The 18,360-nt window shown below is 38.5% G+C and overlaps 1 long non-coding RNA gene across 2 annotated transcripts in view; it reads right to left on the bottom strand.

Moving 5' to 3' along the window:
* Positions 1–10,609: 10,609 nt before the first annotated feature.
* LOC125960569 (uncharacterized) overlaps positions 10,610–18,360 on the bottom strand; it is a 30,519-nt gene continuing 22,768 nt past the window's right edge. For both annotated transcript variants that reach the window (XR_007470371.1, XR_007470370.1), the window contains exon 3: positions 10,610–10,927. This is a non-coding gene — a long non-coding RNA (uncharacterized LOC125960569). The remainder of the gene's footprint in view (positions 10,928–18,360) is intronic.

Raw genomic sequence — 18,360 nt, 5'->3', positions numbered from 1 at the left:
TGGGAAGAATCAACATTGTGAAAATGACTATACTACCCAAAGCTGAGCAGATACCCTAGGATGTCCCTCCCCTCACCTGGCCTTTAAAAATGCTTTGCTGAAACGCTTCAAGGAGTTAGGGGTCTTTTTTGGGCACAAGCCACCTGTTCTCCTTGCATGGCCCTGCAACAAACCTTTCTCTGCTCCAAACTTCGACGTTTCGGTTTGTTTGGCCTTACTGTGCGTCAGTCACAGGAACTTGCGTTCTGTAACAGAAATAGAATCTTAAGCCAGTCAGTCAGGAACTACCCAATCAACACTAGTGAGGTAATCTGCCTGACAGACCCGTGCCATCCCGTAAAAGAACGTGACCTTGACACAAACAATCCACTCTTTTTTTTTTTTTTTGTATACAGCAGGTTCTTATTAGTTATCTATTTTATACATATTAGTGTATATATGTCAATCCCAGCCATAAAAAGGAAGGAAATTGGGTCATTTGTAGAGACGTGGATGGATCTAGAGACTATCATACAGAGTGAAGTAAGTCAGAAAGAGGAAAATATCGTATATTAACGCATATATGTGGAACCTGGAAAAATGGTACAGGTGAACTGGTTTGCAGGGCAGAAATTGAGACACAGACGTAGAGAACAAACATATGGACACCAAGGGGGGAAGCAGCGGGGGGTGGGGGGCGGGGGGTGATGAATTGGGTGATTGGGATTGACATATATACACTAATATATATAAAATGGATAACTAGTAAGAACCTGCTGTATAAATAAATAAATTAAATTAAATTAAAAAAAAATAAAGAATGCCAGGATATATTCTGTACTCTGCATTTGTTTCTATTTTCTTAGTTGAATTACATATGACTGTAAAAATCAGACAGGTTTCCTTGACTATTATCTAGAAAATTTTGACTTATATTTAGTGCCTGAATCTTTCATGATGTGTGAATCAGTCAAACCAATCTGTCCTATACTTGGCAATTTCCACTGCCTTTAACTGCATTGTCAGGCCTGTGACACATGTCACAGTAAGAATATTAAACAGTATTTGTGTGCGGCTCCCCTTCTTGGAACCAAGCATGTGGCTTTTGCTAATCAAGAAAATACAGTCAGCAAGCCAGTCTTAGAATGACAAACTTTTGTTTCCTCATAAAAAAATTTATATCCCATAGATTTTTTTTCCATGCCCTTTTGAATAAACAGTAACTTTACAATGCTACATTAAAGTGTAATCTTTTTGAAATTATTTTAAGTGACACTGAGGGACGTAAATTTAAATATTTATGATACTATGCAAATAACAACCAATGTGACAATCAAATGATAGAAATTTCTACACAAGGCTAAGTTTCCATGTACCTATAAAATGGTAACTATGTAAAATGTCTTTTGATGCACAGCTCTGTTGGCAGTTAAGAATTTCAGAATCATTGAAATGTAAAGAGGGAAAAAAAGCCTGGAAAGATACGACTCTACCTGCACCGTTAAAAAATCTATTTTTTAACATTCAGAACATGTTAATAAGTAGTTTTATATGTAGAAAAAATAACTCACACTATACACACACACACACAAATCAGCTTCAGGAAGTTTAAAAATTTAAATATGAAAAGCAAAACTTTGACACTGTTTAGAAAAAAAATATAGGATTTAGAAAAATGATCAGTAAACATCTAAAGAGATATTCAATCTCACTAGTAATCAGAGAAATGTAAATGTAAGCAATGAATGAGATGCCATCAGATTGACATAAATTAAGAAGTCTGATAATACCCAGCGATATTGAAGGGGTGGAAAAAATAGGAACTCTAATGCACTATAATTTGCATAACAGAGCAACTTGGCAATATCTAAGTTAAATGTACATCCCACTTGTTGGTTTATACCATAGAAAAGCTCTCACACATGTGCATAAGGAAACACATCAAGTAAAAAACCTAAACATCCAGCAAAAGAAGAATAGGTAAATAAACTATGGTATATTTAAACAATGGCACAGGGTACAGCAGTATAAATAAATGTATGAGAGCAACATCTGTCAACACATATAAATCTATTATGTTAAGCAAAAAATATAATAATTTGCAGACTATAGGTACAGTATACCATTCATATAAAGTTTAAAATCGTGCAAACAACCCTACCTACTGTTTATGGAGGCATAACTCAAAAAAAAAAAAGAGTATAAAACAGGCAAAAATAAGACAAAAACAAAAGCAGGCATGGAATGATAAACACCAACTTCAGGATAGTGGTTATCACAGGAGAAGGACAGACGAGGGGAACACACCATATCTCAACCAGTATATATTACTTTTTGGTACTCTTATGCTAAAAAAAGAAACAAAAAGATCTGAAAGAAATGTGGTTAAATGCTAAGATTCTTTTAAGCTAGGTAGTGGTCATTTATTATTTGTCATATTATTTTATATACCTTTTCTGTATGCTTACTATATTTTATAATTTTATAAAGCGGAAAGACATTATATAAGATAGTAACAACAGAACTTTAAGACAACTGATACCTTGTTAGCTTTGTCTTCCACTGTATATGAGAGTTACTCCAAGTAGATAAACGCAAGTAAGTCAAAAGTTTTCTGTGACATACTTTAAACTTTAAAGTACTTTAAAGCATCAGCATAGGTATTAGGTATTGTAGCATATTGATTATTTCAACATAGAGGAACACAGGCTATTTCAACTAGACATAGCCTCTTAATCAAATCTGGACATTGAATTAGTTCATCTCTAAATTCCCTTCCACTCTTGACTATCAATATGTTAATTTATCTTGAACCGTAAAGTATATAGTAAGATGGTGGTAAGTGAAAATAAAAAGCAAAGTGTAACCTCCAAATGAAAGGTAAGCATTTCAAAACTCCCAACCAGTGGCCTAATAGTCTAAATCCAGAGTACAATTTATTTAGGCATCAAGTAATAATCAAATCAGATGGTCAATTGGATCACAGAGGTATTTCTAATTTAACACTATCTGAATGACCTTCTTGGCGCTTTTGGGAAAAACTGAATTGTGGAGAACTAAAAAAATTCAGAGAAGGACACTATAATCTCTTGTTCTCAAACTTTCTAATGTATCAGAACCACCTGTGTGTCTTGTGTTAAATACAGCTTCCTGGGCTCCACTGTAAAAATTCTGAAGTTTGAAGTGGGACTTAGCTTTGTCCTTCATGAGCCCCACAGATGATTTTAATGTACACAAATATTTGAGAAAGATACCAGCAGATTTACTGGTCATTTTACTTGGTTATTAATTACAGAATTGAAAACACATGGTTACAATTGTTCAGTTATTATTTACCTCCTCACTTAAAAAAAACTGATGCAACGATGATAATGATAGCAGTTAATAGCAAGCATATATTAATCTGAGGCAGAAATCATCCTACAATACTCTACATTATATAATCTCTTTAAAACTTCATAACAACCCCAGGAAATAGGTAGTATAACTATTATTATTCGTAGTAGTAGTAGTACCATCACGTGGTCTGACTTAACAGTTAGTGAGTGGCAATGCCAGGATTCCAACTCTGGCAAATTGACTTCAGAGCCTATACTATCAGCCACTACCTTACACTGCCTCTATAAATGGTACGATTACTAACAATAGCTCTTAATAACAATAGCTCTCACTTTATAGAGTACCTACTATGTGCTGAACTCTGTTAAAATATACATTATCTCATTTAATCCTCAAAGCATCTCTGCAAGTATTTCTATCCCTGTTTTACAGATGGGGAAACTGAGACTGAGAGATGGGGTAACACAGCCGTGAGGTGGCAGAACCCAAAGTTTAGGTCAGATCTGCTAACTCCTAAACCTATTACCTGTTTGCTACACCATGTTGCCTCTTGAACTATCAGTGGTCAGAACCCCAATTCCTGCCCAGGTTTCTCCTTTTCCTGGCATTTTACCCTTGTCCTGCCTGGGTCAGTCATTCTCTATGCTACAGTGACTCTAGAAATGTAGTGTCCATTATATCTGCTTCTGAAGGCCAAATATTCATTTTGAATACAGACCTGCCCCTTCAGGATAAGTTTTCATTTTCCCAGCCTTCTAAGGCTGTGGTTCCCAAATTTTGTTTTGACTGCTCAACCCTATCAGTAAAACATTTTGAGCACTAGTCCCATTCATATTTATTTATAAATTATATCATACAATAGGTACTCACATATCATGTATTTCATAAAGCATGAAAAATGTACATTTTAAATGAGATTTTAAAAATACAAATATTTCTAATATTTTTTTCTAACATCCCTACTTTGGAGACTATATAACTTTAAGAAACTCTACTAGGTCGATGGCCAGAGTCCATGATCACAATTTAAAACGATAAAGCTTCAAGACAACAGCTCCTAACCTGACTGAGTTGAAAAACTTTTTTAAAAGATAGAATCTCAAGTCCCCTCCCCGCAAAGATTCTGACTTAGAACCTGTCAATGCCTCAGCTGTAGCTGATGCTCAGATGTGGAAACCACAGCTCTAAGAGACACAGCCCTGGCCAGAGGACCACAGGGACAGTGACAACAGGGATTGTCTGTTTGGTCCTAACATCACCTCTCTCTATCACATCTCTCTGATAAACTCTGTCTCACAAGATTTCGATTATCCTTCTTATCTCGCTTTAATTTGGGAGGAGGGATTATTTATGCCGATTCTTTGGTTTTAGATGGAAGGAAGACTGTCCTAGGTAACAACAACTTTCCTAGTGGGCTGGTGCTCTATCCCTTTTAAAGAAAATTCCTTATTGTTCCATAGTATTACAGCAATGCAAGCACAAAATAGCTTTTACTATTTTTTTTTTTTTTTTGGCTGTGTTGGGTCTTCGTTGCTGCACGCAGGCTTTCTCTAGTTGTGGCAAGCAGGGGCGACTCTTCGTTGGGGTGCGTGGGCTTCTCATTGTGGTGGCTTCTCTTGTGGTGGAGCACGGGGTCTAAGCGCTCATGCTTCAGTAGTTGTGGCACTCGGGCTCAGTAGTTGTGGCTCGTAGGCTCTAGAGCACAGGCTCAGTAGTTGTGGCGCACGGCCTTAGTTGCTCCGCAGCATGTGGGATCTTCCCGGACCAGAGATTGAACCCGTGTCCCCTGCATTGGCAGGCGGATTCTTAACCACTGTGCCACCAGGGAAGTCCCACAAAATAGCTTTTAAATCTTCTGGCTTTGCTCAATGCATAAAAATTATTTATTAAAAATTAATTATTGCTTGTCCATGACCTTTGGGTTACATTTGCACTCAAAACACTACCACTTCTGAAGTGAATATTTTTAATAATTATTTTGATTCACGTGGCTGCATTTTTGGGCACGTTGGGGAGAGGTAAATGATTGAAGCGGAATACAACTGTGCAATCTGTTCCCAGGGCCTACATCTTAATAACTAAACTGTATCAAATACTCAAATGTTTGCATAAGCCTTTGTATTTTGGCACATTAGGACAAGACTGTCACTAAGCCAGCTGATTAGCATTCATTAAAATAGATTAAATTATCTACTCTGGTTCTCAGACCCATTCTGACCAGCCTCAGTTCTCACCATTTATTTAAGTCCTTCTTGCCTGATTTGGTATTAATTCCTAATCTACCTTTGGTCACCAGTCTTTGTCTCTACCTCCACCCTCCAAAACCCTGCCCAAATGACAGGAGTGATAATGTCAAGCCTGTAGCTGCAAATGGATTGCTGTGAATGAAGCAATGGGGCACTCATAAAGAAGGGGTCTCCAAGGCAATTTGTTCCCCAAATACATTTTGCAATGCTTACAAAATCACATACACAGAGTCACTGATATAAAGTTTCATTCGTTGGACAAGCCAAAACTATCTTTACCATTAAAAAAGAAAAAAGATTATTTTGTTAGAGAATTTATTTCTCACATACAGAAACTGAAACTATTGACTTGAAAATAATAATTTTTTTTTTTTTTCTTTTTGCGGTACGCGGGCCTCTCACTGTTGTGGCCTCTCCCGTTGTGAGCACAGGCTCCGGATGCACAGGCTCAGCGGCCATGGCTCACGGGCCCAGCCGCTCCGTGGCATGTGGGATCTTCCTGGACCGGGGCACGAACCCGTGTCCCCTGCATCGGCAGGCGGACTCTCAACCACTGCGCCACCAGGGAAGCCCGAAAATAATAAATTTTAAAATTATTCACCCATTAAAGTCGAGGTGACTATAACTTTGGACTCACTAATGTTAGACTTAGGAACTTATCCTAAGAAAATAATCAAGATGCATCCAAAGATTTATGTTCAGTGGTATTCTGCTGAATGTTACTATAAAAAGGAAAAATTGAACCCAATCTAAATGTCCAACAATAGATATTTTGTTAAATAAATTGTGGTATGTTCGTCTGATTAAGCTTTAAAATCATGTTACCAAATAATACTGAAAGAAATAGTAAAATGTATAAAATATCACATCGTGAGAGCAAAAGCAGATAGTAAAACACTGTTGGATTTATATAGATTTTTATATCAATTAGGTAAAAGAGAAAATGGTTGTGTGCATTTTTTAAAAAAGACTGGAAAGATGTAACAAAGTATTTGTTTTTATCTCTGATAAAATTTTAGGTGAAATTTTTCCAAATTTTCTACAACAAGCATTATTTTACTTACATACAGATATACACATATATTTTGGTTTGTTGAAACACTGAAAAATGATTTTATTATGGAAGTATGCTTTGGTCCCTAAATCACTTTAATTTGAAAATCAGTGTAAATATAACTTTCAACATTTTATTATGGAGACCACTCAGTGATTTCATATTATTATTCATATTACTAATTTAATTGTCATAAAATATTTAAGCCTTATTCATTTACATAGACATAATAAATAATATTCCTATGTTGTTTTATCTCATCTGCTTTTTTTATTAACTATGCGTGAAAATAATATACAGAAAAATATTACCTGATATCCAGTACTAAAGAATAATAACAATAAGCATTCAAAGGGGGCTGCTAATAATAATATTGTTTCTTCTGTAGGAAAAGATAAACTTTAAGACAGTTAATCATAACCAATAGATGACTTTTGCTATGCAATGATACAACTTGGGTTTCCCATGATTCCCATGTATTATCTGTCTTTATATTAAACAATGTCAGCTTATATAATTGGGGGGCTTTAAATTACTAACACTAAAAATGATCAAAAAGAGAGCTACAGCTTATTCCTCAAGGTTCTTAATCTTTTAGAAACAGTAAAAAAGGAATAAAGTTTTCAAACAGATATTTAAAAGTGTTGGCTTTTGTAATTCTTAATAGACCATCTCTTCACGGGATTTACACCATTGAAACCACAGATAAATCACAGAAGGAAAGCACCATCCATCTTATCATCCCAATGAGGATGTGGCAGAGAAAGGAAAGGGAAAGTTTCCACCCAACATCCCAGCTTCAAGGCTTCATGGGTTGTTGGGACATAACAGCATGACCAGTTTTAACACGCCCATAAAACGGTATTCCTCTGACCACTTATTTAAAAGATTAATGCCACATATTGGAGGGAGGGTGTGAGTGTGAAGGTTGAGTTTAGTTGGTTTAGTGCGGATCGTTAAATTGAGCCATCAAATAATAATAATATTTTTCTCCAACTATGCAACATAGGACAAAATGGGAAGCTAAAAGAGCTATTCATCAGAACAAAATCTGAGCTCTGAGTCAACTGTTTACACATTGTAAATGTATTTCATCCACTTTAACACAACACCACCCCTGGGTGGCAATGCCTGCCAAGCTGGAGACTGTCAAGTTTAAGGGCCCAAAGAAGTTGACTATGGACTTTAAAATGTCCCCAAATGTACTGTTATCTCAGATGAAAAGGAAGCACCTGGATTTGGGACTAGCCCTTCTCATAAATCTGCTGCTGTATAAACTCCCAGCTTGGAATCTCTTCCTTCTACTTATACAGATGGTATCGTAACTGGAAAGGGTTTCCCAGATAAAAAGTAAGCATGGTTCAAGGTTGAGACCTTATTAGCATTTCCAAAGAGCTGTGAAAAGCCTCTATTCTCTCTCCCCTGCCAAGTAAATTTTGTTTTGCTGAGCTTTGGCACTGTTCCTCTGTTGTCATGGTGGGGCATTATTGTCACAGCTGTCTCAGGGGATGCTGCCTTGAATATGTTTAGAAAATAACACACAAATAAGGAACATGACATTTGCTATACCGAAAGAACTTTTATAAGGCAACCACACCTACTACTGCAAAAATCCAAACTGGTAATATAAATATCACTTGGCACTTCTAAAACTATAGAGCCAAAAGATGAAATTAAGTAAATGAATAAATGTGCTATTTACAACAGAGATGAGAACACTAAACTGAGTACACACTGATGTCTTCACTAAAAAGAGGGCAAATAAAAAGAATACTCTGAAGACCTTTTTAATATGAACAATCGATGCAAATTTTCTCAAAAAAAAATTATAACCCATTCCCTCCAACCTCCTGCTTCATTTAGTAAATTTTCTTTTTCAAAGTGACCAATTCTTTTGTTGTCATTATCTTGCTCTTCAGAAAACAGTGGGCTATCAGCAGCATGAAAGGAAGCTCTTCTCAATTTCATATTGATTATGAATAAAGAAGATGGTCAGAGAAGTTAATAGTGCATACAAGGCCTTAAATGATGGGCAAAATGTAAATGTTATGCAACATATTGGAATTTCCTTTACAAGCATGCTGCCTTTAGGATATTTACGTTTAACCAGGATTGCAGGTAAGAACCTGCAACTAATGTGCATTTAATGAAATGTTATTCATTATATCCTTATCAGTAAATAAATGGCTCAGAGGTCATCTGACATTTCCTTAGCACTTTCACAATGATTTCAGGTTAAAAACAAAAACAAAAAACTTTAGTTGTTACTCCTGACATCTTCAAAATCAAGGGAAATGGGAGCATTCCTCAATACCATCACAGATTTGCCATGGGATTTTGAGAAAGTTACTTTCCAAATCATTGCTCTTTTTTTCTAGAAATAGATTAATGATTAAAATAAAGTAATAATACTTCTAGTGGATCATGACTACAAATATTTAGGGATTTCTCACAATAAGATATAGTTGCATTAAGACATTCGTTTGAACACCTTAACAGAATCCAACATAACAGTGACTTAAGTAAGATTGAAGAATTATTTCTCCTTCACATAAAAGTCTGAGCTAGTAGATGATGTGGACTGTAGGGTGACTTTCTTCCATGAGGTCGTCCAAGGACCCAGATTTCACCTATGTTATTGTTCCACTAGAGCAGGGGTAGAGAAACTACTGTCAGTAGGGTGATCGCTTGTTTTTATTAAAAAAAAAAAAAAAAGTTTTATTAGAACACAGCCATGCCCAACTGTGTAAGTATTGTCTATGGCTGCTGTGACAGCAAAACTGAATAGTTGTGACAGAGATCCTATGGCCTATAAGTCAAAATATTTCCTATCAGGCCCTTTAAGAAAATTTGCCAACCTCTGCAAAGAAATATACTAAATGAAGTTCTCTACTGCACAGTCAAATCTGGTTCACCACCACACTGCAGCTTATGTAAAAGGGTAGAAAGATAAGTAAAGATATTTTCTTTGGCCAGAACTTAGCTATATGGCCTACATTCAGAGGAAGCTGGAAAATGCTGTTTCTAGCTTGAGTGCCATGTTCCCAGCTAAAAACTGGCACTTCTGTTAGTAAGAGAAAGACTGACAGAATGAATATCAGAGGCCAATTAGTAGGCTCTTCTACAGACCACCTCTGGCCACCCAAGTATTGATACATACCCTTCTGATACATAAGAACGAATTCACCTCCTTCCCATGGAAACCCATCCAACGTCCCACCCAGTTACCACATCTATTGGAGTCCGAGATCTCCGAGTGCTAAGCAGTCCTTTCCATCATATTTGGATGTGGCTCCTTTTTGGAGTAGTGACTCATAAGACAGCCAATGTGCAGTGGTATGACAAGACGAGCCAACCACAATAAAAACTCCAAGTCAGAAAAGGGAAGAATGGGAAATACATAGTAATCACTAGTCCACAGCAACTGTCAAATCCTAATGAGCAAGAACTGCAAAGATTCCCTGCCCTGGCTGAGAGTAAGCCCCTTGGTTGGCCTTTCTGATCACCCTCGATTCTGCTATATGGGGGTTCTTTCACCATTATCCTCTGTGGCCACATCTGAAGTTGGTATTAGAGACTATGGCCTTCTTGGAGATTTGACATTTTCTCAGCCTGTTTCCTGCTGGTGTGGGCTCCAGGTGTTGTATTGGGGATGAAAAATCATAGGTTTATGGTTTCTTGCAGACATTTAAAAGTTTTCTGTGAGTGGTGCACCTGAAATTGTATGGTACACAAACTGCAAGGCTATTTGTGATGACCCCAATCCTGATTGAGGTCAGATTACAGGAAAGGGCAAGGAGACCTTTTAGAACAGCAGTCCCCAACCTTTTTGGCACCAGGAACTGGTTTTGTGGAAGACAATTTTTCCACAGACCGGGGGGCAGGTGGATGGTTTTGGGATGATTCAAGCACATTACATTTATTGTGTACTTTATTTCTATTATTATTACACGGTAATATATAATGAAATAATTATACAACTCACCATAATGCTGACAGGAAGCGGAGCTCAGGTGGTAATGCGAGCGATGGGGAGCGGCTGTAAATGCAGATGAAGCTTTGCTCACTCGCCTGCTGTTCACCTCCTGCTGTGCGGCCTGGTTCCTAACAGGCCACGGACTGTACCAGTCTGTGGCCTGGGGGTTAGGGACCCCTACTTTAGAAGACACTCACTGTGAAGGTAGAAGGAGTCTAGACTCACGAGCCAAGCTTCCCAAGAAGAGTTGAAAGTCAGAGTGCTGCTTCCAAGTACTTTGCAGTTGATACCAGAATCCATCCGGAACCAGCCATATCAGAGCTGTGAGTGTGCCTATGAGGGAAATAGGTGGGGACTTGTAAATTGAGTAGAGCTCTACCTTTCGGGATCCAGGGCTTTTGCCGAAGTCCACCCCCCCAAGTGAGCATTACACAGCAGGAGGGAACATTTTCTCCTTCTCTCTATTCCACCTTCAACACAATGCCATCCTAATTATATAAATATTTTACCCTTCCTTCCAAGCAAAGTAAAAATGCCCCTTCTCTATGAGATCTTATTATATCCAGGTAAGAATTAATCAGTTCCTCCTTGGGGCTCCAATAGCACTTACAAATTGTCATTTATTGGCTGGTTACTGGTTACTTAACTTCCCTGTGCTTTTGTTTCTTTATGGAAATAATAGTAAAGATCTCACAGAATTGTTATGAGAATTAGATCTGTTAAACACAGAAAGCATTTAGAACAATTCCTGTTAAGGGGGAAGCACTTGATAAAATTTGGCTACAATTATTATTATGAACCAGTAAGTTCCACTTTTGCATAAGCAGTTGGGATTGCGTTTCTGTAACTTCCAACTTAAAGTGGCCTTACTCAGTTTTACTTTTGTAAGAAACTGGCAAGAGACAATAACCAATCCCTCTAACACAAATTCATTTTTTCACTTCTAATTTCACCAAACTGTGCAGAAATTGGTTTTGAGAACATATGAGATGGAAGAAAACTAACATTTTAAATTGCACACTGAACCTGTCATGCCTCTGTGTTCAAAAAGCATAATGGACATTGTTAGTCAGTTATCTAAACAGATCCATTACCTTCCTGATAATACCCTGATGATTTCAAACCTATGTCCCCATCTGCCTTACACAAAGCTGATCCTCCCTCAGCTTCTGGAGTAATCCTAAACTATCTAAACCAGTGTTTTTCATTCAGGGTGATTTTGCCTCCTAGGGGACATTTGACAATGTCTAGAGACATTCTGGTTGTTGCAACTGGTTGGGGAATGCTCCTGGCCTCTAGTGGGTAAAGGCCAGGGATGCTGCTAAACAACCTACAATGCACAGGACAGTCCCCCATAACAAAGAATTATCCAGCCTAAAATGCCAATGGTGTCAAGGTTGAGAAACCCTAGTCTAAAGGGAATCCCATCCCTTTATGAGAGGGAATATGTGACCCTGATACCGACCAGGGTTCTTGACCTTCCCCAATCAACAGAAATTGACTCGAGGCCAGACAAGAAATTCAGGCCTCTGGGGCTCCTGCATCAGCTGCAGGAGGGGGCGAAAACAAGTAACAGGTTCCCTTGCTTGCTCCCCAAGGAGGGGGTGAGCTTGTTCCTTATATGGGGTGAGGGTAGGGGGTGTGTCCAGGGGTTGGGCCGGAGGGGTGGCTTAGGTGTTTTGTCCACCCTTTAGGTAGTGTTATGTGCAGAGGGGCATGAGCAGTCCCTTGCTTTTGTTCCTGACACCCAGTTTTTGCTCCCAGCTCTTCAGAAATGGCAGTGGGGTTTTTTTTGTCTTTTTGTATATTTTGGGTCCAGATTTTGCCCCAACTGCACATGCACAGTTATTTTTAGTCCCATATAGTTTCTTTGTATTTTGCTGCTTGAGCAGAGGTGTGTCTAGGTGCAAGCATTGCAGCACTGCAGCAAAGGGTCCCAGGTCCCAGGTCTGTCTCAACCCAATTCCAACCAATGAGATATGAGAAGAGGTTTTCTAGATGCTCTGGGAAAGCTTTTCATCTCTCCTAAGAAAGAAGCTCAGGAGTATCTCTCTTTCTCTTTACCCTTCTCTCTCTCTCTCTCTCTCTGTCTCTGTCTCTGTCTCTCTATCTTGTCACACGCCAAGTTTGCATGCAGCCTAATTGCTCCAGTAGCCATTGTCCAACACCAAAAGGAACCAGCCTGAGGATTAAAACAGAACAAAGCAACATAAAGACCCACTGTCTTTTTTTTTTTTTAAATGTCTTTATTGGAGTATAATTGCTTTACAATGGTGTGTTAGTTTCTGCTTTATAACAAAGTGAATCAGCTATAAATATACATATATCCCCATATCTCCTCCCTCTTGCATCTCCCTCCCACCCTCCCTATCCCACCCCTCTAGGTGGTCACAAAGCACCGAGCTGATCTCCCTGTGCTATGAGGCTGCTTCTCACTAGCTATCTATCTTACCTTTGGTAGTATATATAAGTCCATGCCACTCTCTCACTGCGTCCCAGCTTACCTTCCTCCTCCCCATGTGCTCGAGTCCATTCTCTACGTCTGCGTCTTTATTCCTGTCCTGCCCCTAGGTTCTTCAGAACCTTTTTTTTTTTTTTTAGATTCCATATATATGTGTTAGCATACGGTATTTGTTCTTCTCTTTCTGACTTACTTCACTCTGTATGACAGACTCTAGGTCCATCCACCCCACTAAAAATAACTCAATTTTGTTTCCTTTTATGGCTGAGTAATATTCCATTGTGTCACATCTTCTTTATCCATTCATTTGTCGATGGACACTTAGGTTGCTTCCATGTCCTGGCTATTGTAAATAGAAATACAGTGAACACTGTGGTACATGACTCTTTTTGAATTATGGTTTTCTCAGGGTATATGCCCAGTAGTGGGATTGCTGGGTCATATGGTAGTTGTATTTTTAGTTTTTTAAGGAACTTCCATACTGTTCTCCATAGTGGCTGTATCAATTTACATTCCCACCAACAATGCAAGAGGGTTCCCTTTTCTCCACACCCTCTCCAGCATTTATTATTTGTAGATTTTTTGATGATGGCCATTCTGACCTCTGTGAGGTGATACCTCATTGTATTTTTTTTTTTTTTTTTTTTTTGTGGTACGCAGGCCTCTCACTGTTGCGGCCTCTCCCATTGCGGAGCACAGGCTCCGGACGCGCAGGCTCAGCGGCCATGGCTCATGGGCCCAGCCGCTCTGTGGCATGTGGGATCTTCCCGGACGAGGGCACGAACCCGTGTCCTCTGCATCGGCAGGCGGACTCTCAACCACTGCGCCACCAGGGAAGCCCCTCATTGTAGTTTTGATTTGCATTTCTCTAATGATTAGTGATGTTGAGCATCCTTTCATGTGTTTGTTGGCAATCTGTATATCTTCTTTGGAGAAAAGTCTATCTAGGTCTTCTGCCCATTTTTGGAGTGGGTTGTTTGTTTTTTTGATATTGAGCTGCATGAACTGCTTGTAAATCTTGGAGATTAATCCTTTATCAGTTGCTTCATTTGCAAATATTTTCTCCCATTCTGAGGGTTGTCTTTTCATCTTGTTTATGGTTTCCGTTTCTGTACAAAAGCTTTTAAGTTTCATTAGGTCCCATTTGTTTTTGTTTTCATTTCCATTTCTCTAGGAGGTGGGTTAAAAAGGATCTTTCTGTGATTTATGTCATAGAGTGTTCTGCCTATGTTTTCCTCTAAGAGTTTTATAGTGTCTGCCTTTACATTTAGGTCTTTAATCCATTTCGAGTTTATTTTTGTGTATGGTGTTAGGGAGTGTTCTAATGTCATTCTTTTACATGTAGCTGTCCAGTTTTCCCAGCACAACTTATTGGAGAGGCTATCTTTTCTCCATTGTATGTTCTTTCCTCCTTTATCAAAAATAAGGTGACCATATGTGCATGGGTTTATCTCTGGGCTGCTTCTCCTGTTTCATTGATCTATATTTGTTTTTGTGCCAGTACCACACTGTTTTGATTACTGTAGCTTTGAAGTATAGTCTGAAGTCAGGGAGCCTATTTCCTCCAGCTCCGTTTTTCTTTCTCAAGACTGCTTTGGCTATTCGGGGTCTTTTGTGTTTCCATACAAATTGTGAAACTTTTTGTTCTAGTTCTGTGAAAAATGCCATAGGTAGTTTGATACGGACTGCATTGAATCTGTAGATAGCTTTGGGTAGTAAAGTCATTTTCACAATGTTGATTCTTCCAATCCAAGAATATGGTATATCTCTCCATCTGTTTGTATCATCTTTAATTTCTTTCATCAGTGTCTTATAGTTTTCTGAATATAGGTCTTTTGTCTCCTTAGGTGGGTTTATTCCTAGGTATTTTATTCTTCTTGTTGCAGTGGTAAATGGGAGTGTTTCCTTAATTTCTCTTTCAGATTTTTCATCATTAGTGTATAGGAATGCAAGAGATTTCTCTGCATTATTTTTGTATCCTGCTAATTTACCAAATTCATTGATTAGCTCTAGTAGTTTTCTGGTAGCATCTTTAGGATTCTCTGTGTATAGTATCATGTCATCTGCACATAGTGACAGCTTTACTTCTTCTTTTCCAATTTGGATTCCTTTTATTTCTTTTTCTTCTCTGATTGCTGTGGCTAAAACTTCCAAAACTGTGTTGAATAATAGTGGTGAGAGGGGACAACCTTGTCTTGTTCCTGATCTTAGAGGAAATGGTTTCAGTTTTTCACCATTGAGAATGATGTTGGCTGTGGGTTTGTCATATATGGCCTTTATTATGTTGAGGTAAGTTCCCTCTATGATTACTTTCTGGAGGGTTTTTATCATAAATGGGTGTTGAATTTTGTCAAAAGCTTTTTCTGCATCTATTGAGATGATCATATGATTTTTCTTGTTCAATTTGTGAATATGGTTTATCACATTGATTGATTTGCATATATTGAAGAATCCTTGCATTCCCGGGATAAATCCCACTTGATCATGGTGTATGATCCTTTTAATGTGCTGTTGGATTCTGTTTGCTAGTATTTTGTTAAGGATTTTTGCATCTAGGTTCAACAGTGATATTGGCCTGTAGTTTTCTTTCTTTGTGACATCTTTGAAAGACCCGCTGCCTTTGATGAAATAGTGAAACTACTGGATCCACCCTACCACTGGAGTTCCTCTTATGTGAACTAACACACTTCCCCATTTTTAAGTCAGATTGAGTTGTATATTTCATGAGTGCCTCAACATCCAGCTTTTATTAAATACCTACTGTGCCAGGGACAGTATTAGGCACTGAAAACATAAAAGTGAATGACAGTCAATTGTCCCATTGTAGAATTTTTATTGTAAAAGAGGACATGGATCCTTAAAGAAATAATTATGATGGACTTCCCTGGCAGTCCAGTGGTTAAGACTCCACACTTCCAATGCAGGGGGCACAGGTTCGATCACTGGTTGGGGATCTAAGATCCCACATGCCGTGTGGTGCCGCCAAAAAAAAAAGAAAGAATTATGATTTGTGCTGTAATTGAGATAGGTGCAATGAGAGCCTAACGGAAGAAGAATTAATTCTGCTTGTCTGGGAAATCAAATCTACCTCCCTTACTAAATTCTTAAGGGCAAAGAATCAAATCATTTTCATCTTCTCATTCTCGATATTTGGCATGATTTCTTGTATGCAGGTGTTGAATGATATTTGATTAATTTAGCTTAAGTACTTAACAAAAGGATCATTTTTTACTAGATCCTCTAATGTGGTTGTTAATTTTTTAGAGGATAATATTGAGTCCAAATTGAACGTATGTTTCTGTTAATACTTCCTCCTATTTTGCAAGAAGTCTCTAGCCTGATCTAGTATGTATGTGCATATATGTATTTATTGTACTTCCAAAATGTGGTTAAGGTATTTTAAAATATAAACACACCTGGATAGGGACTTCCCTGGTGGTGCAGTGGTTAAGAAGCCACCTGCCAATGCAGGGGACATTGGTTCGAGCCCTGGTCTGGGAAGATCCCACATGCCACAGAACAACTAAGCCTGTGCGCCACAACTGAGCCTGCTCTCTAGAGCCCATGAGGCACAGCTACTGAAGCCCACGCGTCTAGAGCCCGTGCTCCGCAACAAGAGAAGCCACCTCAATGAGAAGCCCACGCACCGCAACGAAGAGTAGCCTCCTCTCGCTACAACTAGAGAAAGCCCACGCACAGCAATGAAGACCCAATGCAGCCAAAAATAAATAAATTAATTAATTAAAAAATATATATACCTGGATAGACATTTTTCCAAGAAGACATATAAATGGCCAACCATTATATGAAAAGATGCTCGACATCACTAATTATCAGGGAAATGCAATTCAAAACTACAATATGGGAGATATCACCTCACAACTGTTAGAATGGCTATTATCAAAAAGTCAAAAGGTAACAAGTGTTGGTGAGGATGTGTAGAAAAGGGAACCCTTGTGCACTATTGGTGGGAATATAAATTGGTACAGCCATTACAGAAGACAGTTTGGAAATTTCTCAAAAACACTAAAAATAGAAATACCATGATTCAGCAATCTCAGTTCTGGGTACATATCTAAAGGAAATAAAATTACTATCTTGAACAGATATCTGCACTCCCATGTTTATTGCAGCTACTCATTAACAGCCAAGGTATGGAGACAACCTAAGTGTCTCTCAACGTATGTATGTATATATTCCATTCGAATATTGTAAAATATGGAATTCATAGAAACATGGAGTAAAAAATTGACTGGTTGCCAGGGGCTAGGGGCTGGGAAAAAGTAGGGAGTAGTTGGTAAAAGGGTTCAAACTTTCATTTATTTAAAAAATAGCCTTCTGGGAATTCCCTGGCGGTTCAGTAGTTAGGCCTCGGTGCTTTCACTGCTGGCGCCCAGGGTTCAATCCCTGATCAGGGAACTAAGATCCCACAAGCCATGTGGTGCAGCCAAAAAAAAATTTTTAATTTTAATTTAAAAAATAGGCTTCTTCTTGGAAATGTGGATGACAGTTGTTAAAATTTTAGAACAGAATTTTCATATAATTTAGTAATTTTTCAGAAGGTGAGAGGGCCAGAGCTAGAAGTGGTTTCCTTAATCCAGCCAGGTAGAGCCTTGTCTTACAAGATTCTCCATCCTAATCTTCTTTCAAAAAAATGTATTGCTACCCACTGGGAAGTTTTAGACCAAGAAATATAGTTGTAGCATCTCTTTAGCCTGAAATATTAGAAATATAGAAACCAGAGAAATAATTGGAATTAAGGAACTCTGGCATGTACCTCCTTAGGAATGCCTCTTGGGGACAGGTGATAGTGATTTCAAGATGTGCTGAAGATGTGATGAGTCCACTGAGCATAAGCTATTTTCTGATGGATGTGTCAGGAGAAGTGAAAAGGACACTTCTAAGTACGGATGATCAGTACCTGTTTTTAGTTCATCTTTTTTTTTTTGCAGTACACAGGTCTCTAACTGTTGTGGCCTCTTCCGTTGCAGAGCACAGGCTCCAGACGCGCAGGTTCAGCGGCCATGGCTCACAGGCCCAGCCGCTGCGCGGCATGTGGGATCTTCCTGGACCGGGGCATGAACCCATGTCCCCTGCATTGGCAGGCGGACTCTCAACCACTGCACCACCAGGGAAGCCCTTTAGTTCATCTTACCTGTCAGCTTTGTAATTATATGGTTTTTTTTTTAACCGAGTACAATTTTAATTTTTTTTATTTTATTTTTTTTTCTTTTTCTCTCTTTTTTTTCTTTCTTCTTTTTTGGCTGCATCGGGTCTTAGCTTCAGCATGCGGGATCTTCGCTGA

Source organism: Orcinus orca, chromosome 11, assembly GCF_937001465.1.
Source record: "Orcinus orca chromosome 11, mOrcOrc1.1, whole genome shotgun sequence".
Lineage (NCBI taxonomy): Eukaryota > Metazoa > Chordata > Mammalia > Artiodactyla > Delphinidae > Orcinus > Orcinus orca.
Note: the sequence above shows the minus strand (reverse complement) of the source record. Positions and strands in the feature narration are given on the sequence as shown.